Genomic DNA, 27,173 nt, shown 5'->3' with positions numbered 1-27,173 from the left:
AGCTAAATCGAACCTAGAATACCAAAATTGACAAAATCTCAACATAGAGACTCACAATTTTCAAAAATCAAAGGAGGTAGAGAAACTGAGGTGAGATTGTAGCTTACCTGTGAAATTATTCTGATGGATTCGTAGAGTTCGACGCGGTGGACACATGACCAGGAACCGTGCGGCAATCAAAACTCGAATTAGCAAGATATGGTAGCTTAAAGGAGGTGTTAGGGTTTGAAAGTTTTTCCCCTTCTCCTCTTGTTATGCAACGTGAATGAAGAGGAAGAAGGAAGGGGGAGGCTGGGTTCATTAAAGGGTTTTGGGCTGAATTGGGTCTTGGGCCCAGTTTAACCGGTTCGGCTCGTTCAGTCTAATCTTAGGCCAAATTCTTTGAAATTAGTGTCAAAATTCTTGTTTTAATTAGCTCTATCCTAATTTAATATAATATTCACATTTCTAATTTTCTTTATTAAATGTTAACTTGTTGACTAATTATTCGCTAATTTAACGGGGTTTACAATTAGCCTTCAAAATATATAATTTATAAATTACAACACTAAAATAGTAATTTACATAATAATATATAATTTAGAATTCTATTTTTTAGGTTTCATATTTTTTTAAAAAAATTGAGTAATCTTTTTTTTTTTAATAATGCAATTGAAATGTCTCTCTTTTTATATATATCACCAAACAATTATTTAAAAATTCACTTCTCATACAATGAAAAGCTAACTCTCAGTGATATTCATAGTTAAAAAAATTCTTTCAATTAATGTAGTTGCTACAGGAAAAATTAAAACTAATTTAAAAAAATAAATAAATAATATCTTTTGAGTTCATTTTTAAGAAAGAACATCAATCTCATTTAAATTAAGAATTGATCATTCTCATATAAATATCTAATATGAAATTTTTAAATTAACTATTAAGTACCAAAAATTAAATACAAAATTATTGTGGAGTCAAATTCAATAATTTAATGGGGACAAATAAATATTATTATCACATACTACTAAAAAAAATTTCAAATTGTAGTGAAGATACTTCTCCCCGCTACAATGTGTATAGAACCGTCCTTGATTAAACCTGAAAAATCTACTTTGGTTTGGGTGAAAAAGAGAAGTTGAAGAGTTGAATATTGGACAATAACACTACAGGCGACAATGACAATGACACGGAAATACATACTCTTAAAAAAATGATATGAAATTATGTTAAAATTAGTATATGGTCAATTGTGTGTGGCACATGCATGCAGAAAACAATGATGTAGCAAAAATAGTGTTCTCCAATACATTAAAAACAAAGCAACTGTGATTTGAGGTTTGCTAAGCTAGTGTTTGTTTAGTGTTCTTGTCTATCAAAGACATGGACACGGGAGTACATGTGTATTGTTTGTTTTGTGAGACACAAAAAAGAGAGAGACACAGTTACATACAAGAGTATATAAAATACGTGTATTTTGTGTCTCTCCCAAATTATGAGACACGAATTTTCATCCTGAGACACAAATTAAACTAAAATTTTGGACAAATTTATCCTTAATATATTTTGAAAATTCCAGATTTATCCAAACCATTTGGCCCTTCTCTCCTCGTCCGTCAGTGCCTCAACCCCCTTCTTCTTCTTTCCAGATCTTCTTCCTTCCTTCTTTCTTTCTTCTTCTTTTTTTTTCTTCTTCTTCTTCTCTCTCTTAGAAGTCAGAGCACTGTCTCGCCTCTGGCCTTCATCAATCTCCTTGCCGCCATTGCTAGCCGCATCCCTCACTTGGAACTCTGCCCGACTCAACCTCTCCTCTCACCATTGGTTGTCTCTCTTCTGCCTCTTGCCTCTGTGCTTCTGCATTTCGCCGTGCCTCCTTCCCTCCTTGTCACGGGTCTCACCGCATCGCCCCTCCCTCACCGTTTCAGACTCGCCGTCAATGTGGGTGCTACAGGTGCCCATTGTTCTATCTATTTCAACTTTACCTCAAGGATTTTTTCTTTTTTAGATAATATTTTAACACAGATTTGTTCTTGTGCTTCTTTATTTTTATTTTTAAATTTTTTCAGAATATATATTGTAAATCTTGTTTTGTTATGGGATTATGTAGATGAATGTTCTGGTTTTGCAATTAATTTTATTATGTAGATGAATGTTCTGCGTTATTTTTTTTTTTTTGTTGTCGATTGCCATTGCTCCTCCATCAAGAACCGCTGCTTCTGCTCCTCCTTCTCTCTCGAAGGGTTCGGGCTACGGGAGTCTAGATCCATCGTCATCCAGATTCGCCGGCGGCTTCAAGCTTCGACGGCGCTTCCCTCCACATCCTCTCTTTACCAACATCGTTCATCCTTTTCAGAAAGAACGTCTCTGATCTTTTCCTCTTCTATTATTCTTTTATTAAAAAAAATTATCTGTGTATTTTATTTTCCAGATATGCAACAAATTAAAATTTTTGTTGATTTTATTAAATTTAATTTAGATTGACATATTGTTGTTTTTGTATTTGGTTGAAGATTATAGTGGTATTGATGTTGATGATAACTCTGAAGGGATTGGACAAAAATAGTGATAAAAAAGAATGATGGGGATAAAATTGACATTTTAATAAAATTTTGAGTTGTATATTCTTTTGTGTCTAAGTTACCAAACAAGATTAAAAATTGAGTGTCTTTTATGTCTATGTACTCATGTGTATTTGTGTCTGTGTCTTTATTATTTCAAGACATCAACCAAACGCAGCCTAAGAATCATAGCGAACTTGGTCCTACTAAAAAAAATAGATTTGGGATATAATCCCAAAATGATTTTTTTAAATAATTTTTTTTATTTTATTCCAAAAAAATTATCTTTTAATATATAATATTTTAAATGATAGATATAATTTTTTAATTTTAAATAAATATATAAATATATAAAATATAATTTATTTTTCATCCATTAAAATTAATTATTATGTAATAAATTTTTTATAATATTAAAAGTTTATATTAAAATATTATTTTAAATTATAATATAAAAATATAAATTAATTAAATTTTATTTTATATTACTTTGATAAATAATAAAATTATTTTATATAATATAATTTTTTTATCAAAATATTTGAAAAAATATGACTTTTTTATTCTATTTTAGATACATTCGTAGAACCGTAGTTGATAGTCTTACTTTTATCATTTTATATTTTCCTTCGAATACAAATTGTTGGCTGTATAAGATGACTTTTGTCATAATTATTAATATGAATTTCTATGGCACATAGGCGACAACCAAGTTGACCAAATGGAACACAGATGATGATACCATTCTAACATGACAAAGCAGGGAATAGAATTATATAAAAATAAAATGATCTGAATAATTTTCTTTTCACAATATCATAGATATTTTCCGTCAATCATGCTCCCGCGAATCCTCACACTTTATATAGTAGTGGGCAATTATCGCTGGCTTGAGCTTAACATTCCACAAGCGCTGTGTGCTGATAGTGTTTTTGGGATTGGGATTTAAGAGGAGGCGCAAACAGTGTTCGTATATAGTATGGTTTAATCTATCACAACGAATCGAATTAACCGACAATAAATCTTCATGTTGTAATCATGCAACGTGGCCTGTATCAATAATCACGATTCACGAATTAATAAAGTGCCGTCTCTTCTTCTTAGGCAATAATGCCGCTGCCTAAGCGCGTTTTAAAACTAACATAATTCAGATATTATATTATATCGATAGTATTATATATACTAAAATTAATCATTAAATTTAATTACGGTATAAAATATATATTAAAATATAAATATTATTAAAAATAAATTAAATTATATATATATATATATATATATATATATATATATATATATATATAAGTATATTAGTGATTAATATTAATATTTAAATAATACTTTTTAAATATTACATTATATATAAGGCACCAAAAAATCGAAAATCCTAGGGTGAGCCGTTTTTAGGAATTTTAGTATCGTATTTAATCAGTATAAATATTAAATTATTTTTAATAAATAAATTTTATTAATTTATATATATATATATATATATATATAAATATAAAAAAAATATTTTTGATTTATAGAAAAATTTAGAAGTGTTCATGGATCGGATTTAATCTGCATATCTATAGTATTTATCTGAATTTGATTCAAAAATTGTGAATATGGATCCAATTTGCAAAGTTATCGGATCGGATCGGATCCAATCCGCACACTTATAGGATTGGATTGCGGATTTTATGTAGGTATCCGCATATCCGCGGATATGCAAAAATAAATAAATAAATATTTTTCTTATGTTTTATTTCAACTAATAATTATCATATATGTTGTATTATTTTAGTTTTATTATTTAAGAAAAGTATGTTTAATATTATTTTAAGAGTAAATATATTTAAAAGAGTAGAAAAAAGGAATTTTATTAATATTTTTTAATAAAAATAAGCTTTAAAAATATTTTTGTATTTTGCGAATATATCCGATATCTGATCCGATCCGCAAATGTACAGATCGGATCGGATCCGAGCTTAAAAACTGCGGATATTGGATCCGATCCTGATGATTTTAGTGCGGATCGGATCGAGATTTTGGCCATATCTGATCCGATCCGCGTTCACTCCTATGAAAAATCATATTAATGGTGTTTAGTACAATTTTTTAAATATGTTTTTAACTTTTCGAAAAGTTATTTAAGAGCTTTTAAAGAAGTCAAAAAATTTGACTTCTCTCTTTCTCAAAAACTTTATTATTTCTATTTATTACACAACTTTAAAACAAGTACTTCTATACAAAAGAACTTATTTATAAGCTGCTTTTAATATACGTCCTTATGTTTTAAACTTTTTTTTTCAAAAAAACTTAATTAAATTGTTTATAAATTCTAATAAATATCGATACAAACTATATATTTTGTGTTTAAATTTTTATAAATGTGAATTCAAATTAATGTTAGCTAAATACGAGTTCAAAATAAAAATATTTATTGACCTTGTAGCATTATTAACCAAAAAATTAGATTATATATAAAACTTTAATTTTAATGTACCATACTATAAAAAAATTTATACGATCGTTTAATTAAATTTATGTGTTTAAATATTATTTTAAATAATAAATTTAACAATTAATTGCTTATTTTAATAATGTAAAAATATGCAATTAGATGTGTAAAAAATATTTTCTATTATTAATACATAAAAATTAAATTATATATAAGGAAGAAAACATTGTTATATTGGAGGAAATTTGGTTAATATTTATATTTAGAGTAAAGTGACAATTAGATTTTTAAAGATGTTGATTTTGGACTAACCTACTTTGAAGAAAAGAAAGTGCCAATTAAGCCCTTCAAGATAGCAAATGGTGGACATGTATGTCCTTCTGTCGCTGAATAGTGTGAAACGAAACGAAATTGTCTATGTATTTTGTTATTTACAGTGGTGCGGCATGTCTTGTTAGTGTCACATTAGCAGAAAAATGATGTAGTTTTGGTCTTTTGGACAGTAAAAAATTAATTATTTTTTGAATTTTCATATACTCTTTAATAATGTTTGTCATCAAGAGGGAGATTGATGAGTTTGAAAAATTTCAAATGAATATGATAATGATCAAACATTATTAATATTATTTAAGAAATTATTAATTTGATTTCGGCTTCAAATTAATTGATTAATAATTTCTATTTTTGTATGCAGAATTTTTATCATTGGGTTTAAGCAACAAAAAGCCCAATATAATGATAATATTCAGCTTTGTCCAAATTTGCTATATAATATGACGCTGAATTATTTTATTAACATGAATTGGGCCAAGAAAGTTTGGAGCAGCCCAAAATCATTGTGATTAAAAGACCAACATTATGGTCCAAATTAAAAGAAGGAAGAAAACAAATACTGCATGCTTCCCACGAATACCAACTCACTTTGGTTGGAATTCAAATTTTATAAATTAGCTTTAAATGTCTTGGTAAATGGAAAGAGAAAATCTGATTTGATGGCATTTATTGAGTTATGCACGTTACAAGGCAAAAGCATGGGAAGTGGGATTAATTGATTTAATTGATTATAATTTATATCACACATTACTTCCATTGCTTTTCTTCTTTCTACTCTCTCTTCTCTCTCTTTGCATTCGGTCACCTCACTGTCAGAGAAGAAGATGGTAGAAGCAAGTAATCTGAAGAAGGAAGCAGAGGCTAGGCATGGGTAATGTAAACCTAACTCATTTTCATTTTCTTCTTTAATTACATTGCAAGTTTTTCTCTGTTCTCTCTCCTCTCTCTTTCGATCTTGTCTAACAGGAAAGGGGGGATGAAGCAAGCTATCAGTAAAAATCACAGAGAAGCTAGTTGCAAGGAAGAGGCCATTGTGATGATGGCGGTAAGAAAAAGAAAATCTACAGTATGGTGTGGCTGAAATCTTTGCCATTAAAAATAAGGTGTGGTGAAGAAGTCTCAAGCCTTCCACAACAAAAAATGGAAGAAATCTACCTCGGTCAGAGGAAAAGGATCCTTGGAGGCATGACTCGTCTCTGCTTTTGTTCAACCACTACAGGAGGTAGCTACTGTAGCTATGTGGAGGATGAGGCAGAAGTTAGAGCAGATGGAGCTGTCATCATCGAAACCTCGTCAAAAGCTAGGAATCCTTCTTGGAGTGCAAGTCAAGATGGAAAGCCCGGATTGATGAAGTTTGGTGTAAAAGGAAGACACAGAGGTAATTGCATGTTGGGTTTTACATTCAGTTTCCTCTCATCTGATCTCTCTCTGGCCGAACCGGTTTTATTTGAAGAAGAAGAAGTTTAGCTTGGTTCAACAGTTTCAACCGTGGAGGCTTCCCCTTCTATAAATAAGGGAGAACAGCCAGGGCTTGAAGCAAGGAGAAAAGGAGTGAGAGTGTAAGGCACAGAGTTCTCATAGCTACCTAAGCTAACAGAAGTTCTTCTCCTTCAATGTTTTTCATGTTGTATTTTTCTGTTTAATTTTGTCTATCTTAAGTCTCATGAAAAAAAGGCAAACAGTGAGGTTTGTAAGAAAAAGTCATAGAGCGGAAAAATGCAGAGAACACAAAATTAAAAGAAAAAGTCATAGATGTCCTTAGAGGTCCTTTGTACATCTGTGTTGTGTTTCATGATTCTGTGAGAATCCCCTTGCAAGTTGGGTTAGCACTTAGCAGTTGAAAGCTTGGCTGTGACCAAGTCAAGTTCAGGATTGGGGTTTAGATTCTGGACTTGTCCCGGATAGGAAGGATAGTTCCTAGGGAGAATTGGTGTATGTAATCATGATGATTATAGTGAAATTTCATTATTGTTGTCAGGGACGGATCCAAATGTAGTGGTGTGGGGGCAAGCACCCCCACTCCAATTTGGAATTTTTTTTAGTAGTATATAATAATAATATTTATTTGCCCCTATTAGATTATTAAATTTGACCCCACAATAATTTTTTACTCAACTTTTGATACTTAATCGTCAATTTAAAAATTTTATATTAAATATTCGTTAGAATGATCAATTTTTAGATTTAAACGAAATTAGTGTTCTTTTTTAAAAATCAACTCAAAAGAATATTATTTATCTTCTTTTCAAATTAGCTTTAATTTTTGCATAACAACTATATTAATTGAAAGAACTTTTTTAACTATGAATATCAATAAGAGTCGGCATCTAATTGTGCTGGGAAGTGAATTTTTAAATAATTGTTTAGTAATATATATGGAAAGAGAAAAATTTTGATGGTAGTGTTAAGAAAAAAATTACTTAATTTTTTAAAAATATAAAACCTAAAAGAATATAATTTTAAATTATATATTATTATTTAAATTACTATTTTAGTGTTTTAATTTGTATATTAGATATTTTGAAGGCTAATCATATTTTACAATAACAAAATATAATCATAACAATAATCATACTATATGTACATAAAAAATAATTATCTATATAAAATATATATTAAAATAAAAAATACACATTAAAAATAAATTAAACAATACATGTATTTATACATAGATATATAGTGGTTAATAGATAATTTAATATTTAATTTTTTATATAAACTTATTATTTTTATTATAAAAATTATTATCATGTTATATAAATTTTGCCCCCACTACCAAAATTTTCTGGATCCGTCACTGATTGTTGTGATGGAGACTGGATGTAGGCTGCATTGCACTTGGCAGCTGAACCAGGATACTTCGTGGTGTAATTCTCTCCCTCTCTCTTCTACTTCAATTCTGTTTCTGCTGCATAGGAGATAAAACTGAAAAATATCTCTTGCCTGGTTACGAGACAAAAAGAAAAAGTATCGTGGCTAGGTACGAGACAAAAAGCAAAAAGTCTCTAGAAGTCATTTCAAAGGCCAGCAAGTGTTATTAAGCGAAAAAGGGGCTAAGATTCAACCCCCTTCCAGTGACGGACCCAAAAAATTTATGGTGGGGGGCAAAAATAATACACATTATTATCAAAATATATATTAATTTAAATTTAAAAATATAAAAGTGCACATTAATTATTCGAATACAAAAAAAAACCAAAAATTACATTAGCTGCTAACTTTCTTCTCTTCAAATCTTGAAGGTATTTATCTTCTTGTTTTCATATTTTGAAAATGTTGAATAATTGTTTCATTATCAACTTGATTGAATGTCTCTCTTTCTATATATGTAACCAAACAATCATTCAACCACTCATCTCCCATTCGATTACGAAGTCGACTCTTTATGATATTCATAGCAGAAAATGTTCTCTCAACTGATGCTGTTACCACAGGTAGAATCAAAGCTAATTTCAACAGAAGAAATACCAATGGATAAACAATATGCTTTTTTGTCTCAACTAACTTTTGAGATAGTCCACTGATTCCATTTATATTTGAGAATTGATCATCAAGACGCATATCCAATATAAAATTCTCAAGTTGACTATCAAGTGCCAAAATTTGAGTAGAAGAGAATTCATGTGGATAAAATTCAGCTAAACGAAGCAACTTCTCCTTATCAAATGCAAAAAATGAGTCACTTGGATTCAAACAAGCTATACAAAGAAGTAGCTCAGTATTTACCTCTGTAAAACGATTGTTAAGCTCTTGAAGTTATCTATCAATCACTTGATAAAATAATTCAACTTGAAAATGATGCAACTTTGAGACCTTTTGGATTTTGCGCCTTGATCTTCCTTGTGTTACAAATATATCATTCATATTTGGAGCAAGAATATTGTGACTATCACAAAATAGTAAAACTTCGTTGAGCAAAGAGGACCAACCATCGTCTCTTATACTTTGCAATCGTTGCTTGGACACTTTAACCAACGTCATAGCATTTATAATGTCTTGATCACTTCTTTGTAGAGCTTGAGACAACTCATTAGTAACTCCTAATATACTTTTCATCAAATGTAAATTGAATACAAATTCAAAAGATTGAATATGATTCAATAATTGGCATGCTTCAGCTCTTTGTTCAGGATTATTTCCATCTTCCTCAATAACTTCAAGAACTTCTACCACGGAAGAAAAAATAGAAATCAAGCTAAGTATTGTACCATAATGTGAGCCCCATCGAGTATCACCTGCCCTTTTCAATATTGTTTCTTGATTTAAGCCACGCCCACTAGAAACATCTCCATTTTGTAATGCAACAATTGTCTTTTGCATTTGACTTTCACGAAGCATGTCTTTACGTTTATAGGAAGCTCCAACAATATTGCACAAACTAGCAAGCAAATTAAAAAGTAGTGCAATTTCGACCTGTTTCTTTGCAACAACCACAAGTGCTAATTGAAGTTGGTGAGCAAAACAATGAACATAAAAAGCACAAGCATTTTCTTTCAAGATCAAACTTTTTAAGCCATTAAATTCTTCCTGCATATTAGTAGCTCCATCGTAACCTTGTCCACGTATTCTTGCTAAACTTAAATTATGCTTTGTTAATAAAGATTCCAAAGCTACTTTTAACGACAACGCATTTGTGCTAGAAACATGGACAAGGCCAAGAAATCGCTCCATTACAATCCCTTCTTTGTTCACATACCGCAAACAAACAGCCATTTGCTCTTTAACAGAGATGTCTCGAGCTTCATCAACTAAAACAGCAAATAAATCATCTCCAAGATCATCAATAATAACTTTAGTAGTTTCACTTGCAGCAGCTCTAACAATATCTTTTTGAATTTTAGGTGCTACTAGCTTAAGGTTTCCACGAGCATTTTTGAAAACACGATCAATCTCTGTATTATGTTGAGCAAGAAAGTCAAGAAGCTCCAAAAAATTACCTTGATTATTTGAATTGTGCGATTCATCATCACCACGAAAGGCCAATCCTTGTTGCAATAAGAACCTAATGCACTCAATTGTTGCTGTTAAGTGAGTTCGGTAATCTCTTTTAGCTTGGTCTGAATGCTTTTGAAAAACAACTTCAATATGTTATTTTTGCTTCATGAGTGCTTCGCATTTTCTTCGAGCTTGATTATGAGCACTATCATGATTTCCAACATGTGTTTGTAATCGCTCCTTCTTTTTCCAATTTGAAAAGTCCTCTTTTACAAAAGCATCACCACTCGCACCATCAGGTTTCATAAGATAGCAACAGAGACAAAATACAGCATCTTTTGAAATACTATATTCCAACCAATTGCCAAATTCATCAAACCAATCAGCATTAAATCTACGGAGAGAAGTTCCAAAATATGTTTGTGAAAAATCATGTTCTCTTGGTTGACAAGGAACTTTTTGCAAATAAGCTCGTCTAACTTCATCTCTGTCATTTGGATCATAATTTGAAATTTTGGGTCGTTGTCCAGGATCAGCTACTAGACTTTCCACATTGAATTCTAAGAACTTCTTTTTATTAGAAGAGACTAATGGAGTGACTTCAGATTCTAGTGGTAGCTTTCTTTTGAAATATTTCTCCATTACTATTTCTAAAAATAAAAATATATATTCTAAATTAGTAAATTGATCAATTCACTTTAAAAATTTATATGCAATCTAATTACATATAATAGAATAGAACGAAAGATAAACAAATAAATAATAAGGATCACTAAATTGAGAATAAAATAAAATATATAAATTCATGAAAAGAATAAAAAATATATTAATACTTAAACTATAATTGTTTGAATTAAAATTTGCAATTGAAAATATCAAAAAGAGAAACAATGAAATTGAAAGATACATAGAGTCATAGAGAGCTATATAAAATAAAATAGAGAATTTAAAATTTACCTTTTGATGAAGAGAAGATGACCACTAGACAAGGAATAGAAAAAGAAGATTGAAAATATGAAACTAAGAAAAGGGTTTAAGAGAATAAATGAGTGACGGCTAGGATTTAAAAACAGAAGAAGACTAAATTTAATTAGGTTAACTAATAGTCAAAATCATAAAAAGATAAAATGGGCTTAGACTTTTAATAATTGGGCTTAGTTTATTTGTAGTGGGGTCATTTAAAATTTAAAGTGGGGGCATATTATATATATATATATATATATATTTGGGTTTAAAAATATCAAATGTCACTGGGGGCAAGTGCCCCCCTATTCATGAAGGTGGGTCTGTGCCTGCCCCCTTCTCTTAGCCATTGATAAACCATCAATTGGTATCAGAGTTTGGTCTCAAAGAGATCAAGCTTTGCAACTTGGAGAAAAGATCCAGATGGCAGAGAACAGTGGCTCAAACTTGGTGTCCTACAATCTGACAGAAGGACAGTCAAGCAACAGACCTCCTCTTTTCAATGGGAAGAACTACACCTATTGGAAGGAGAGAATGAAGATTTTTTTGCAAGCAGTAGATTACAGACTATGGAAGATCATCCTGGAGGGTTCTCAATATCCAACCACCACAAGTGCTGAAGGAGTAGTCTCCCTTAAATCCGAAGCCAGTTGGACCGAAGAAGACAGAAAGAAGGTGGAGCTCAATGCCAAGGCTATCAACTTACTCAACTGTGTAATCAACTTCGAAGAATATCGATGGATATCACGATGCACAACGGCAAAGAAAATCTGGGACAAACTTCAAGTCACTCATGAAGAAACCACCATAGTAAAGAAGACTAGGATAGACATGCAGAACAGAGAGTATGAAATGTTCTCAATGAAGGAAGGAGAATCAATAGATGAAATGCTTAAAAGATTCAACATCATCATTGTTGGCTTGGATGCTATGGGGATTAAGTATCCTGAATCTGTGCTTGTGAGAAGAGTCTTAAGATGTCTCACAAAAGAGTGGGAAACAAAGGCATTGATAATACTGAGAGTAGTGGTCTTGATTCCATGACATATGATGATTTGAGAGGAAATTTATTTGCATTTGAAAATACATATTTGAAAAAAGATACAAAAAAGAAAGGAATAGCTCTCACATCTGTTACTAACCCCTGGATGTTAAATCCAGTGATTATTCTTCTGAAAATGAATTTGTTTTGTTTGCCAAAAAATTCAGAAAAATGGTGAAACTCAAGGAAAGAAGTAAAGGAAGCAGCTCTAGAAAACAAAAGAAAGATTTCAGCAAGGTAATCTGTTACAACTGCAAAGAAACTGGGCATTTCAAATTTGATTATCCAAAGTTGAAGAAGAAAGAGAAGCCAAAGAAGGGAAGAAAGAAAGGACTGATGGCTTCTTGGGAGGACTTGGAAAACGACTCAGACGATGATGAAGAATCAAAAACCAAGTCCCAACCATGTCTCATGGCAGATCACGTTGAACAGGTAGTCTTTCATAACCCTGACACTGAAGATCTTCATCTTATAATAGACCACCTCTCTGAAAAAATTAGATATTTCTTGCTTGATAACCAAGATCTTGAATCACAAATCACCATTCTTAAAGTTGAAAATGATTTTCTCAAAGATAAATTAAGAGAGGCTGAAACTGCTGTTGAACTTGTTGAAGAAAACAAGCAGTTAAAAGCTCAACTTAAAAGCTGTGAAAGTAATCACTCTGTGGTAGCATATGTAAACTGTTTTAAAGAAAATGAAGAGTTGCTTAAAGAGGTCAAAAAGCTTAAAGAAGACTTAGCCAAGTTCACTCAAAGTTCTGAAAATCTAAATCAAATCTTGGCTAGTCAAAAATCTCTTTATGATAAAGCTGGCTTGAGTTTTCACAAAACTTACAAATCTATTGAAGAACCTTCTTTTGAAAACGTGGCTTCATCTTCTAATGATACAAGGTTTCAAAACCCAACAAGCTTTAACAAAACAGCAACTCTAAGATTTTGTAGATTATGCAACCGGAATGGTCACTTTCCCATTCAATGTTTCTTTGGTGAAAGAATGATTGGTAACAAAGTTTGCAAAATTATTTTTTATTACAATAGATTGGGACAAAGAAGATGGTTTAACGTGAAAGGATCCAAGAAGATTTGGATACCTAAAGTCACTTGAGCTCATTTTGTAGGTGTGCCTAGCATCCAAGTGGAAGGACAATATGTGGTACATGGATAGTGGATGCTCTAGGCATATGACCGGAAAGGCACCCTTCTTCATTATGCTTGATGAGTGTGATGGAGGGTTTGTCACTTTCGGTGATGATGGTAAAGGAAAAATAGTGGCCATTGGAAAAGTTGGTAAAAACTTCTCATCTTCTATAAATGATGTTCTTCTTGTTGATGGTTTGAAACACAATTTACTAAGTGTGAGCCAATTATGTGATCTTGGATATGAAGTTATTTTTAGAAAATTGGTGTGCTTAGTTATTTGTGGAAAATCTGGGGATATTTTGTTTGAAGCTAAGAGATGTAACAATGTGTATGGATTGACTCTTGAAGATTTAAAAGATCAAAATGTAACATGCTTTACTTATCCTGAATCTGAAAAATGGCTATGGCATAAGAAATTGAGTCATGCAAGCATGTACCAAATTTCTAAACTTGTTAAGAAAAACTTGGTAAGAGGAATTCCAAACATTAAATTTGATAAGGATATTACTTGTGATGCTTGTCAATTAGGCAAACAAGTAAAAACCTCTTTTAAACCAAAAGATGAAATTTCTACCAAGAGACCATTAGAAATGTTGCACATTGATCTTTTTGATCCCACAAGAACTCAAAGCTTAGGAGGTAAACACTATGGCTTAGTAGTGGTAGATGATTACTCTAGATTCGGTTGGGTACTTTTCCTTGCTCATAAGAATAATGCTTTTCATGCTTTTTCAACCCTTTGTAAAAGAATTTAAAATGAAAAAGATTTGAAAATTGCCCACTTGAGAAGTGATCATGGAAAAGAATTTGAAAATCAAGACTTTGAAAAATTTTATGATGATTTTGGAATTGCACATAACTTTTCATGTCCTAGAATTCCTCAACAAAATGGGATAGTTGAAAGAAGGAATAGAAGTTTTCAAGAGATGACTAGGGCTATGCTTTGTGAAAATGATGTTCCAAAATTTTTGTGGGTTGAAGCTGTAAATACAGCTTTTTATATTTTGAATAGGACAATCATTAGGAAGGGTTTAAAGAAAACACCTTATGAGCTATGGAAAGAAACCCCGCCAAATCTTAAGTATTTCCACATTTTTGGATGCAAATGCTTTGTACTTAACAATAAAGAGAATCTTGGTAAATTTGATCCAAAATCCTATGAAGGAATGTTTGTTAGATACTCTATCACTAGCAAAGCGTATAGAATTTACCTCAAAGATCATAGGACCATAGAGGAATCCATACACGTTTCTTTTTGTGATACTAATGCAATTCTCAGTGCTTCTTTAGATGATGACACAGGTAGTGAAGCAGAAACCAGCCATCAACTAAGTAAAGAAAGTCCCAATGCTGTTCCAAGTGAAGAACCTGTTCGTCCAGTTTTGTCTCATCAAGATGGAGGAGACATTTCTATTTTGTCTCCTGAGCCAGTAAGAGAATCTGGAACAGAACAACCTGCTGAAACTCATCAAAGCTCAACCTTGCTCTGAAAACCAAGAGAATGGAAGTCTATGAGGGGTTATCCCCATGATTTCATCATAGGTGACCATTCCCAAGGAGTAACCACAACATCCTCATTCAAGAAGCAAGCCGAGCCAAGCAATATTGCGTTCTTGTCTCAAATGGAGCCTAATAATGTGAAGCAAGCTCTTGAAGATCCTTCTTGGGTCAAAGCCATGCAAGAAGAGCTAGCTCAATTTGACAAGAATAAGGTTTGGACACTAGTACCTCATCCGAATGGTAAGAAGGTAACGGGTACTAAATGGGTTTTCAAAAATAAATTAGGTGAGGATGGCAAATTTGTTCGTAACAAGGCTAGATTAGTGGCCCAAGGTTACGATCAAGAAGAAGGTATTGATTTTGATGAGTCTTTTACTCCAGTAGCAAGAATGGAAGCAATTAGGTTGCTTCTTGCCTATGCTGCGCATAAAGGTTTTAAAATGTTCCAAATGGATGTCAAATGTGCTTTCTTTAATGGCTTTATAGATAGAGAAGTGTTTGTGGCACAAGCCCCGGTTTTGAAAATAAAGAATTTCCAAACCATGTTTTCAAACTTTCAAAGGCTCTTTATGGCCTTAGGCAAGCTCCAAGAGCTTGGTATGAAAGACTTAGTGCCTTCCTATTAGAAAATCACTTTCAAAGGGGTACCACCGATACTACTTTATTTATTAAAGTATCTAATGATGATATTCTTCTTGTTCAAATTTAAAGTGCCAATGAATCCTTGTGTGAAGAGTTTGGAAAACTTATGACTAGTGAGTCTGAAATGAGTTTAATGGGAGAACTAACATTCTTTCTTGGTTTCTAAATTAAACAAACTCTTAATGGCACTTTTATTCACCAAGAAAAATATGCTAAAGAATTAATCAAAAAATTTGGCCTAGAAAATTTCAAACCTATGGGAACACCAATGCATCCAAATACTAATCTTGAAAAGGATGATGATGGCAAAGATGTGGACGAAACATGGTATAGAGGAATGATAGGTTCACTCATGTATCTTACCTCCTCTAGACCGAACATTGTTCAAAGTGTGGGTGTATGTTCAAGATTTCAATCTCACCCAAAAGAATCCCATCTTTCAGCCGTAAAAAGAATCATTAGATATATTAAGGGAACATGTGATTATGGCTTATGGTATCCTAAATCTGATGACTTTTATGCAGTAGAGTTTTGTGATGCAGATTATGCGGGAGATTGTAGGGATAGACGGAGCACATCCGGAATGTGTTGCTTCCTTGGAAGCTCACTAAATATGTGGTCAAGCAAGAAACAAGCCACTGTAGCTCTATCCACAGCCGAAGCTGAATATATATTTGCCTCTGTGTGTTGTTCACAATTAATTTGGTTGAAAACTCAGTTGAAAGACTACAAATTGAAAATCAATACCATACCCTTATTTTGTGATAATATGAGTGCAATAAACATTTTCAAAAATCCTGTTCTGCACTCTAGAACCAAGCACATTGAAGTGAGATATCATTTTATTAGAGAACATGTGCAAAAGGAAACTATTGATATTCAATTTGTGAAATCCGAAGAATAACTTGCAGACATTCTTACTAAACCCTTGTGTGAAGACATATTCTGCTCTCTAAAAAATAGTTTGGGAATGATAGAATTAAATTCTGTTGATAATCTATGATTTTTCTGATTCTGTTTGTTTTTTGTCTCGTAGGTAGCAGGGAGACAGATCTGGGCAAGTGATGAACTCTTCAAAGGAATACTTGTATAAAGCCCATAAAATTTGTGGATTAAAAATGAAGAATTGTGCCCTATTGCCCAGCATGCTGTAACCACTTTTTGGGCCTATGTAAGACAAACTTTGTTCATATGATATGGGCTCATTATTTTTTTTAAATCATAAAACTCCTTAATTTTTTGAAATTAATTTTTCAACATGTCATCACTTCATTCCATTTCAAGTCACGACAATTTTAATATTTTACCATTCCTCGTGACTTGTCTTTTCAGTTTTCATGATTTTAAAAATTCAAATTAATTTAAAAAAAAAAAGAAACCGTTTTCATTAATAATTTTGCTTTAAAAGAGAAGGTTTGTTCCTAGCATTAATGACAGTTCTTTTACTCCTAAAAGCGGATCATATCAGAGGGTAACTATTTGTGACACCTTTGTTCTTTATGCTGTTTTGAACTCCATTCCCATATTTTTAACTCACTTTATGATTCATCATATGCGGGACTGTGTGAAAAGTAATAAAAGGAGTAACTTGTCATATGGTATATTTTTTACTTGCTTGATTGAGCATTTTAATGTTGATTTGAGTAATGAGCTTGTTGAGAATAAAGTGTCCACAATCAAAGGTGGCGGTGTACCGCAACATGCTAAAGGTAAAGAAGTTCTTTTGGAGTTTGCTACCATGTCTAAGCAAATGGTAAAATCCAGCAAAGAAGCTAGAAAGCTTGCATTACAAAATGAAAAGACTTGGCTAAAATCTCATAAAAGAGTAAACTTGCTCTTAAAGCATTTGGATTCAATTGATGAGGACATGGCTCCTTTCGAGAAAGAAGATGATGTTATAGAATCTAATAAAAAAAATTCTGATTCCTAAGTTTGTTCCCTGTTGCTGTTGTTGCTGAATACTCTGTTATTTTGCTCTCTATGTATTTGACTCAATAGAACTATTTTCATTTGTCTTGAAAGACTATACCAAACTTAATTTTGATGTTGTTTTGTTATGGACTGCACTTTTTTTCTCTATTTTTTTTGTAGGGTCCTTTTTTGATGACAAAAGGGAGAGAAGAGAAAAAGGGATGAATTGAAACTGTTATGTTTCATTAACTTGTTTTGCTTTGTATGTTTCATTGATTTGTTGCCCTGTTTTGCTCTGTTTTATGCTCTGATTTGGCTCTATTTTGAGCACTTTGTGTTAGTGGATTAATCGACTTGAGCTTTGATTGTCATTGATAAATTTATTTGCTCAAATGCATGTGTGCTGACTGGAATATGAAATTTTATTAAGGTGTTTGAAAAATATTTTCTTGTGAAAATATGGCTCGATCTTAAAAGTTTTTATCTTTTAGGAATTCTTTGGAGTTTGTACACAGTTTTTGCTTTCTTGAATATTGTATTAATCATGCACACATTAAGGGGGAGCATTTTGAACAATGAAAATGGGGAGGATTCAGCCAAATCATCAAGGAATTTTTTTAATCCAAATCCTTTTCGATTAAGCTTTAATAATGTTTGTCATCAAAGGGGAGATTGATGAGTTTGGAAAACTCCAAATTAATATGATGATGATCAAACATTATTAATATTACTTAAAAAATTATTAATTTGATTTCAGCTTCAAATTAATTGATTAATAATTTCTATTTTTCTATGCAGAATTTTGGTTATTGGGTTTAAGCAACAAAAAGACCAATATAATGATAATATTCAGCTTTGTCCAAATTTGCTATATAATATGACGCTGAATTATTTTATTAACATGAATTGGGCCAAGAAAGTTTGGTGCAGCCCAAAATCATTGTGATTAAAAGACCAACATTATGGTCCAAATTAAAAGAAGGAAGAAAGCAAATGCTGCATGCTTCCCGCGGACACCAACTCACTTTAGTTGGAATTCAAATTTTATAAATTAGTTTTAAATGCCTTGGTAAATGGAAAGAGAAAATCTGATTTGATGGCATTTATTGAGTTATGCACGTTATAAGGCAAAAGCATGGAAAGTGGGATTAATTAATTTTAATTGATTATAATTTATATCACACATTACTTCCATTGCTTTTCTTCTTTCTACTCTTTCTTCTCTCTCTTTGCATTTAGTCACCTCACTGTCAGAGAAGAAGATGATAGAAGCAAGTAATCTGAAGAAGGAAGCAGAGCTAGGCATGGGTAATGTAAACCTAACTCATTTTCATTTTCTTCTTTAATTACATTGCAAGTTTTTCTCTGTTCTCTCTCCTCTCTCTTTCAGTCTTGTCTAGCAGGAAAGGGGGGATGAAGCAAGCTATCAGTAAAAATCACAGAGAAGCTAGTTGCAAGGAAGAGGCCATTATGATGATGGCGGTAAGAAAAAGAAAATCTATAGTATGGTGTGGCTGAGATCTTTGCCACTAAAGGTAAGGTGTGGTGAAGAAGTCTCAAGCCTTCCATAACCAAAAATGGAAGAAATTCACCTCGGTCAGAGGAAAAGGATCATTGGAGGCATGACTCGTCTCTACTTTTGCTCAACCACTACAGGAGGTAGCTACTGTAGCTACGTGGAGGATGAGGCAGAAGTTAGAGTAGATGGAGCTGTCATCATCGAGACCTCATCAAGAGCTAGGAATCCTTCTTGGAGTGCAAGTCATGATGGAAGGCGCTGATTGATGAAGCTTGGTGTAAAAGGAAGACACAGAGGTAATTACATGTTGGGTTTTACATTCGGTTTCCTCTCCTCTCTCTCTGGCCGAATCGGTTTTGTTTGAAGAAGAAGAAGTTTAGCTTGGTTCAACAGTTTCAACTGTGGAGGCTTCCCCTTCTATAAATAAGGGAGAACAGTCAGGGCTTGAAGCAAGGAGAAAAGGAGTGAGAGTGTAAGGCACAGAGTTCTCATAGCTACCTAAGCTAACAGAAGTTCTTCTCCTTCAATGTTTTTCATGTTATATTTTTCTGTTTAATTTTGTCTGTCTTGAGTCTCATGGAAAAAGGCAAACAGTGAGGTTTGTAAGAAAAAGTCATAGAGCGGAAAAAGGCAGAGAATACAAAATTAAAAGAAAAAGTCATAGATGTCCTTAGAGGTCCTTTGTACATCTGTGTTGTGTTTCATGATTCTGTGGGAATCCCTTTGCAAGTTGGGTTAGCACTTAGCAGTTGAAAGCTTGGCTGTGACCAAGTCAAGTTCAGGATTGGGGTTTAGATTCTGGATTTGTCCCGGATAGGAAGGGTAGTTCCTAGGGAGAATTGGCTAGGTACGAGACAAAAAGAAAAAGTCTCGTGGCTAGGTATGAGACAAAAAACAAAAAATCTCCAGAAGTTATTTCAAAGGCCAGCAAGTATTATTAAGCAAAAAAGGGGCTAAGATTCAACCCCTTCTCTTAGCCACTGATAAACCATCAGTCCAAAATCAAAATGTTTAGAGACATAATTATCACTTTACTCTTATGTTTATAAAAAATTTAGACATTATCACATAGTTCATACCAAAATATATATTTGATGTCTCTCTAGAAAATTGAGATACTAAATTTTGATTGACACACATTGTTAGAATAATTTTATTTCTAATGTCTTATCAAAATTCTTAAATCTATCATCTCTTTTTTTTCTCACATTATCATTCGATCCATCGAACTAAGAACTCATTCATCGTGGCATCATCTCCTCCTTTCTCACTCCCTCCCTCCATCACTCCCTCCTTAATTTTGTCGTCATTGTTATCATCATTGATGTTATTGCAACTTATGTCCTTTGTATATTCTCCCTCTTTCTTCTTCGTTTTTGTCTTTGTTGCATCACATTTTTTAATTAATTAATATTATAGTCTTTGTTGTTATCTTAGTATGCTCTATATCCATTATCTTCTTTACTTGGCATAATATATATCCTAAGACTTAATTTAGTAAAATTTTTTGAAGAAGAACTACATCTCGTTATATATTTGGTATATTAAAAATTTTTGTGCTTATGTTTGTAATTTTTAAAAATTAGAATATTTTTTAATACACTTAAAAAAAATTTAAAGTTGATTTATATTTATCAAAATTAAAAAATTTAATATAATTTTATATAATAATAAATATTTAAAATTATTCTTATTAATTATTAGTATAAAAAAATAATTATTTTTTATTATATATATGTCTATTATGATCTTTTTTATTTTTAAAAATTATTTTATTAAACACAATTATAATACTTATACTTTTCAAAAATTATTTTTAATTTAATTTTATAGAGTACAATTTTTAAAAAAATAAAATTTAAAAGACATATTTCATAAACTACTTTTAAAAAATAAAAGCTTTATCACACCAAACTTAAATTTATTGTCCATATTTATTGTGCTTTATGTCACAACTTACAACTGTTTTCGCCTTTGTGCCACGGATTTATTTGTTGCCCTTGTAGCAATCTCTCCTCCTCTCAATCTGCTTTTTTTTTCTCTTCCACATCGTCATTCTCTTTTGGCTCTCTGCTCTTCTTCGTCGTCTTCGTTGTTTTTTTTTTTAAATTTGTATATTTTTAGTTTTTGACTTGTTTAAATTTTTATTAATGTTTGTTAGAATGATTTATGTCGAATTGTTGGTTTGAATTTTAGACTAAACCAAGAGTGGTTAATATTGGTGGTTTGGATAGGGGCGGTGCTTAGTACAATAATAGACCCCTAAATTAATAATGTTTTACACACAAAGTTCTTAAGTTTGTAGCCCCCCTCCTAATTTTCTTTCCTTTTGCCTCTTGTAAGTTTTATTTTTCATGTTGTCTCTTTTCGGGTAGTTTATGTTCGGGTGAAATCGGGTTTGTTCAGATTTAAATTCAAACTTAAATATATATTGAGTTTATTTTTTGACTTGTAATTCCGTCTTAAATTCGATGAAATCTAAATATTTTTGGGCCACAATTATATCGGGTTCAAATCGGGTGAAAACTGAATCTTTAAAACTTTAACAATAATTTATAAAAACATTTATTCATAAAGAAACTTATTTATGATGCACTTATTTATAAAAAAAAAAAATTGTTATCGAAAAGTTGATATCCATATCTGAACTTGAATTTATCCATAAATTCTAATTTGATGTTTTTTTGATCTATTTTCTAATTCAACAAGTGTAACTAAAAATAAAATAATAAGCTTATAATTAATATAACATAATATTAAAATTAATTTAAAACATATATATTTTTTTTAGTTCCCTTAGAGTGCATATGGACCGGGTGAAATTAGGTTCGCTTTGACCCGGACCCAACCCGAAATAATAACTGAGTCTATTTTTGAGATCCTTGTTCGACTCTAGATCCGATAAAATCACATCAAATTAACCTTTAAAATGTTCGAAACGGGGCGGGCCAGACCATATGCACCCTTAGTTCCCTCTTTAAAACACCTCCAGCTCGGACAGCTGGTTTGGATTGAAAAACCTTAGAAAAGTAGTTAGATTATTGAAATAAAGTATGTTGTTAGATTATTAAAATAAAAAAATTAAATTAAAAAAAATTAAATTAACGATTAAATAATAATAAAAAATAATAAATTTTCATGATTTTTTAATATTTTTAATTATTAATTAACATGTAAACATATGTTAGTGGGATAAATGTTAATTAATTCAAAACATACGAAGTATATGTATGTAGATCACAATATACAACCTTTAAATTGGTTGGTACAAATGATTCAGAAATCGAAAATTAGATTAGATTATATCGATGATTTAGAGTTTGATGAAGTTGAGATATTGATAGCTGACGAAAAAGAAGAAAAGGGAATAGAAGATGGTGAGAAATTCGGAATTCGTATATGTTTCGTAATGTGAACTTTTTCTTTTTAATATTGTATTACTAGAGGTGAAATCCTTTATCATGAACCAAATTGTGTGTTGAACACAACTATGGCCATTTACAAAACGTCAATGACGTTTTGTGTTTCTTCAATTAAAATAATATTTTTCTAACAAAACGTCAGCGACGTTTTGTGTTTTAATAATTAAAATAATATTTTTTTTATTACAAAACGTCAGTGACGTTTTGTTCTTTGATGATTAAAAAAAATTTTTTATTACAAAACGTTAGTAACGTTTTGTGCTACTACCACAACCCTGTAGAACACCAAAATCATCAAATATTTTTGTATTTCACATTAAAATTATCCATATATAAAAATTTTAGCCTCGTAATGTATAAGATTGTGTCGGGGTGTGAAAGAGATTGTCGTCTGGTGCTCCACTTAAAACGTGGCTAGGAGGGAACAGTGGGAGAATATTAGTAGCCGGGGTTAGTTGGATTTGTGGGGCTCCGATGATGCATTATTATGCATGTGAGAGGGTGACTATCTAGTTGTATGGACTCCCATGTCTCAAAAACACTACAACATCATGCCCTTCTTTCTTGCACATGGCCTCCAATTTTCATACATATACTTCACTACCCACGCATCCTTTAAAGCAAATTGAATTGCTTTAATAGTGGGTGAAAACTCAGGTACAATTCACTTTACTTAAAATTGATAATTAAGAGTTGTTAGATAATTTGATTGATTTGACTAAATTTTTATCTAACGGCTCTCAACTATCAACTTTATGTAAAGTCGACTCACTTAAATTTTCACCTTAATGATTAGTTCATTAGTCTATTTAAATAAGTATTGTAAATTTAAAATTTTTCTTTTTCATATAATAATTTATTAGCTAGTTGAAACTTACTAGCTAACAACAAATTTTTAATAAAATTTCGATCATAATAAATTAATTTTTAATTTATCAGATTAAAAAATACTATAAAAAAAAAAAGAAAAACACTTCACTGCTCATTGCTCCATTATTTCTATTTCAGTTCCATTTTTATTCACCGTCTTAAATTATATGATTTTTGTATTTATAATTTAAGTATCCGATAAAATATTTCATTATAATATTTTATGTGACTATTCATGAGCCCAAGTAATATTAATATGAGAAAGTATAGGGAGTCAATGACCTAAGCGTACAATGTGTACTATTATTGAAAATTTGGATAAATTTTATGTACCAAACGGTCTCTAGGAACATGTTTGGTTTAAAAATAATATTTTTTTAATATAGAAATTTGTGAATAAATAAATGAAAATGAAAAAATCTTTGCTTTTTTCCCACATAACTTTTAAAATAAAAAAGAAACAAATATTGACCAAACAAACAGGCCTAAGTTTTGTTCTTAGTAAGTTGTTGTTTTTGTGGCTGTGTTTTTTGTTTTATTTTTTAACGTGTCTATTCGGATACGGCCCCAAATTGACCCAGCTGACTCATTTACATGATCATTTGATTGGTTTCTTCCTCCTACAATTATGATGGCATCATGGCAACTTGGCAAGTCAAAGTCAACAAGTTATGTTGATGGACCTTACATATTGTCTTTCTGTGAATAATAATTTAAGGTTTTAATTATTTTTTAAATTTTAAATAAATATATAAATAATTTTTTGAACACATTTAAAAATAAAAATAATCAAAACTCCTAATTATTTCTTTATTCATTACATATATATGGTGGAGCACCGAAATTTGTCCACTTTCATTTAGTATTCTGGTTTTGGACTTTACTAGAGCTAGATTTGAATACTTACAAATCTGCAATGACAAGATATTTTAATTTGAATGCTCGCATTATAGTTCTATCACATTCCTCCAAAATTAGAGAGAGTGAAAAATAAAGAGATTAAATTAAATAAATTCCATTTTAATTAGTTTTATCATATTTTGTTCAAAGGAATTACCTAAGAAGCTTGTCTGGTGTGCGTGAATAAGCTATGGTGATAAATATTTTGTATGAAAAATATTACATTGAATTGCCATTCTATGGTGATATAGAATAATGCAATAATAATGATAGTACTATAGAAAAGAAATGCAATGAACAGGGTTCTTGTTATTGTGTCACAATACCTATATGGTCAAGGAATTGCATTATAAAAGCGAACACTTTTTCCCTTCATTTTTTCCTGTCAGGACAAAACGAACCAACACTGAACCAGAACATTAGAACATTGAATCAGAACATAGAACACATTATATGCCACATATGTGGCTATCCTTTATTTTTGCTCATTAAGCTACCGTCTAAAGCAAGCTATTTTGAGTATTTTCCCAAGAATTTCCACTTTACTTTTCGGTTTAATTTTTCATATAGTACTAATTTGGTTTTTAACCTTTTGAGATAAATTTTAATTTGATTTCTAACGTTCAATCTTAGTTCCAATAATTTTTAAACGGATTTACACTATGTTTAGTTTAGTAGAAAATTGGAGAAAAGAAAAATGATGGAAAGAAAATGAGTAAAAACTTTCATTTTCTTTTGTTTGGATACCAAAGAAAATGGAAAAAGAAAGAAAATTTTGGCGTGGGTTCACCAAAAAAAGTTTCCATCCATTACGAGCAAAAATACAAGAAGAAAAATGTTATCTTTGGTATATTTACAATATTGCTCCTAATTCTATTATTATTAATAATTATCAATATAAATTTAGTTTTATTACTTTTAATACATTATTATAATAGAAATTCACATTTAAATATTATATATATATATATATATATATATATATATATTTTAGATAAATAATTTATAAAATTATAATATTTTATAATATTTATAAAAAACAATAAAACATAAATAAATAAAAATATTTATACTTTATTTTATTATAAGGGTATTAATGTAATTTTCTACCATTATGATTTTCTTTCTTCTCACTTTTTTTTATCCAAACAAAAGAAAATTTTTTCTCTATTTTCTTTCCATCTATTTTCTCTTCATCCAAACAACACACAAATAATTTTACTTTTCCTTCTATTTTCTCTCCTCTTATTTTCTTTCCTCTTATTTTCTTTCCTTTTATTTTCTTTCTTATATCCAAACAAAGCCTTAACGTTACCGTTAAATTTGACTCAAATAATTAACAAAAAAAACTTTTACATCAATGATCATTGGTAGATTAATTTTACTTACATACTAAAATTAAACGTTATATTAGCTCTTAAATATACTAATTGTTCATGTCAAATTTTTCTGTGAGACTATTAAATCTATCTAAAATTTTTTGAACTCAAATATCACGTTTGAAAAGTTAAAAACTAAATTAAAATTTGACAAAAATTTAAAGATACTTTCTCACCCATCACAGTGAAGATGCTTTTAGCAATAGTAGCTATTAAGGGTTGAAAACTACTTCAACTTGATATCAACAATCCTTTTCTCAATGGTGATCTTGATGAAAAAGTTTACATGAAACTACCTCAAGACTTTTTTAACAAGAGGGAATAGGACAGTAAACTGATTTACGAAATTCTCTATTATTCTGACTAGAACTAGTTTCACTCAATCCAAATAAGATTATTCCTTGTTTCACCGTTGTACAAGCAAAAATTTGGTGATAATACTGGTGTATATAGACGACATTATAGTTGCAAGCAAACTAGATACGACTGTAGTGGAAACGTAACTCATTTTACAGAATTTGTTTAAATTAAAGGTGCTGGGACCATTGAAATACTTCCTTAAATTAGAAATTGCCAAATCCAAGCAAGGTATATATTTGTCACAAAGAAATTATGCTTTATCTCTTCTAAAAAATACAGATTTTTTGGATTGTAAATCTTTCTCATTGCCACTTAATCCAAATGTCAAACTAAATGCTACTGATGGTGAATCTTTAGTTGACATTGTCCAGTATAAAAGACTGATTGTTCGTTTATTTTATCTCATAATTTTCAGGTCTGATATTTGTTTTGCAGTAAATAAATTAAGCCAATACATATCAGCCCCTAGAACTCTTCATTTAGATGCTATCCATCATGTGCCGCGTTACTTGAAGATTGCACTAGGACAAGGTCTTCTATTCTTAGCTAGCTCCGCTTTGTCTCTCAAAGCATATGGTGATGCAGATTGACGGAACTGTGCTGAAATGCGAAGATCTACAACAGAATATTGTGTATTTTTTGGTGATTCTTTGATATTCTGAAAATCTAAGAAGCAAGACACTGTCTCAAGATCCACTGCTGAGTCAGAATATCGAGCTTTAGCAAATATGACTACTGAGGTAATTTGGATCACTAAGTTGCTCAAAGAGTTTGGAATTGAAGTCGAGTCGTCCTTTATTTTCTGTGATAGCAAGGTAGCAATCCATATTATTGAGAATCCGACTTTTTATGAATGTATGAAACACATCGAGATAAATTGTCATTTTTCATAAGAACGAATTTAAGATGGGACAATCAAGTTGATTCATGTTAAATCTGCTCATCAAGTAGTACACATTCTAATTAAGTCTTATTCAACTCTTTAATTAGCAAGTTGGGAACCATTAACATCTTCTCCCCAACTTAAAGGGGAGTATTAGTGATCTATTGTTAGCTATTAAATTAATTAACCATTCATTAGTTAGTTATTTTAACTTGCTGTCAGTTGTGATGTCTTCTGTACATGTATATATATCACCGCTTAGCACGTTAATAAACAATTATTTTTTTATTTTTTCAAATTAATAAACATTAAGAATCAAAATAATACTTTATTTTTTTTATAGGATATAGTATTAAATTGGTCCCTTACATTTGAGCGTAATCCTATTT

General features: G+C 31.0%; 1 pseudogene; it reads right to left on the bottom strand.

Annotated features, from left to right (window-relative positions):
• Nucleotides 1-8,562: 8,562 nt before the first annotated feature.
• On the bottom strand, nucleotides 8,563-10,893 carry LOC107646582 (uncharacterized; annotated as a pseudogene).
• Between the last annotated feature and the right edge of the window lie 16,280 nt (nucleotides 10,894-27,173).

This window comes from Arachis ipaensis, chromosome B6 (genome assembly GCF_059453495.1).
Source record: "Arachis ipaensis isolate K30076 ecotype BB chromosome B6, ASM5945349v1, whole genome shotgun sequence".
Lineage (NCBI taxonomy): Eukaryota > Viridiplantae > Streptophyta > Magnoliopsida > Fabales > Fabaceae > Arachis > Arachis ipaensis.
The sequence above is the reverse complement of the archived record's forward strand: the minus strand, read 5'-3'. Positions and strand labels throughout refer to the sequence as shown.